The sequence below is a fragment of the Trachypithecus francoisi genome, unplaced genomic scaffold (assembly GCF_009764315.1).
Source record: "Trachypithecus francoisi isolate TF-2019V2 unplaced genomic scaffold, Tfra_2.0 Lachesis_group8, whole genome shotgun sequence".
NCBI classification, from domain to species: Eukaryota; Metazoa; Chordata; class Mammalia; order Primates; family Cercopithecidae; genus Trachypithecus; species Trachypithecus francoisi.
Window position 1 is genome coordinate 39,631,972 of NW_022681473.1, and position 2,685 is coordinate 39,634,656.

The window sequence follows — 2,685 nt, forward strand, 5'->3', positions numbered from 1 at the left end:
ATACACACACATATATATGAATATATATACATATATATATATATCTACATATAATATATATACATATATATATCTACATATATAATATATATACATATATATAATATATCTACATATATATATATAAGAAAATGGTTGAAAGTCTTACTTTGTGAGGAAGTTTTAGCTTGATCTCTTAGTTTTCTGTTTGATCCCTTAATTCTTGTGTCTGTCTTCCACTATGCTTACTTATACCTGTTGAGTGAGAATATGTTACAGTAGCTTGGTCCTGAGTTTCCATAGTCAAAATATATATTTTACTTTAGACTTTCAGGGATCTTTTTATGGGAGATATTGTGACTATCAGATATTCATTCAACAACATAGTAGCTTATCTCAGATACACATTAAATGCTAAAAATTTATCAAATGCATGAGTTGTTACCAGGCATGAAATTTGGGAGTATTGGAGATTATTTTATAAGTAGCAAAGTCCCAACATAGTCTTCATTTTAACCTATGAACTTGGCTCCAGTGGTATGTTGTCTAAGCATTTTTTCTTCTTGTAGTTATCCAAATCTGAATTCTAGTCTGCCCCTGATTGTGATAAAGTTCAATAAAGAGCAATCTTCTACTTTAAATTTTTCCTGCTTCTGTTACAAGAAAATGTTTATTTTGTGTTTGAGCCATGTATCTTTTTTGTCATATGTGCTTTGTTTTATTTTGCTTTGTTAATGCTATGTATTACATCACCAGGATCATACTGATCTGTGAGAGTATTGAGTCCACTATTAACTTCTGAATATTATTTGATATATGATATACACTTGCAAAACAGTTGTCTTTTTCTTCTTTATATCCTCAGATTTTTTCTAAATATTTTTGAAACAGTCTGATCGTATTATAAAATTTTCTTCCTTTATCAAATCAAATGTAATTTTCATGAAAGAGTAATCCCAAAATTATATGGATCAGAAGTTAGTGACCACCCAGTCTGTAGCTTCTCAAGTTTGATTATTTAGGTATTCCTAGAGAATATAACTTGGTTATTCTAATTAAATATTTAATATTTTAGTTATATTATCAGATTAGGTTCTATTTTTAAAAACTCTGACTTTTAATTGTCTAGCATAATAATATCAATTCCGTGGGCATCGTTTTCAAAAACATTGACTCTCTCCAAATGTTATTTTCACATTAAAAGTATTGTATTTGATAAAATCCAACAGAATTTCTCAACTTTTTGTGAAAGATAATATCCTGGAAGATGTAAGTGATACAGAGATGAGTACAACATAATTCTGGTAGTTAATCTCCTTATTTCATATACAGGTTCTTAAATAAGTAGTCCATAAATTATAGCACAAGAAAATATTATATATCAGTTTTATTAGTGTCTTAGTAAGATTAATTATTTTAAGGATATTCTCAAGAAAGATATTCTCATGCAAAAACCTATATTTATATGATTAGAATAAGAATGTAGAATACATTGTTGGAAAGAGAATGAACCCTGCAGTTATACATGCCTGACCTGAAACCTTGGCTCTATCATTTACTAGCATGTGATGTGACCATTCAAGCATAGGAGTCCTGATCATTGAAAGGAAAATAATAATAGTACTTGTCCCATAGAATTGATAAGAGTACTGAGATAATGGAAGTAATGCACCTAGAAAGTGTTTTGGGGGAAAAAAAGGAACCGGTTAATAAGGATCAGCTGACATTAATCATAATTATCAGTATAACTTTCAACAATTTTCTTATTCTGTTTGCATTTCCTCGCTTGTAACGACTAGCCTAGAATACCTAATTCTTTTCCTTCACTGTAAATATTCAAGTTGAACACGATCTTCAAGTTCATCCCAAATTCTTCTCCTTTTGAAACTTTTTACAGAACACCCCCATAAATGAACTCTCTTCAATTCCGTAGTCATATTTGTTTGCAGTTTGATATTCTGCTTTTTAAAATTATTTTTTAAAGATTGTTTTAAAAAAATAGAGTCCGTAAGGATGCTGTATGTCGAATAACGTCAAAAATTATGTTCATCCCAATTCCAGTTACATTTTTTTCCACATAGAGTATACTTTTTAAATTTTAGCTTCAATAGCTTCTCTCATCATGAGAGACCAGACCACCAAGTAGACCAGCACACTCCAAACAGATATCCAGAAAGAAGGCATTGAGAGTGGACAGAGCAGGGATACAGATGCTGAGCTGAAAGAGGAGGAAGCTGGGAACCCTTCACAGAGATGCTGAACATCAGGACTTATTCCTAGCCCTAAGCAGCTCCTAGAGAAGAAGTGCGTGAAATAAGCATGGAGTGGCCCACTCTTGTCATGAACCTCTGGGATGCTCACTGTGGGAGAACCCACAACACCCATGGACAACTGAGCTGACAGGGAGAACTCCTCTGAGAGTCGGCAGGGAGAGAACATCAACTTGCGTGTAGACTAGAGGGTTTGGAATGGAAATGGCTGCCCTGAGCACAGCCATAGGCACCCATCCCTCAAGGATGCCCATTCTCTTTAGGTGGCTCTAGCCTTTGTTGGCTGCTGAATCTGGAGAGAATAGAGCTCTCTTGCCCATGGGATAGGGCCAGTCTGATCTGAGTGCCAGCCATTACCAGGATCCCAACCTAACCACACTCAGGTGCACTGCAGCCTCAATTTGACAGCAGCCACTAGCATAGATCTTTCACCAGT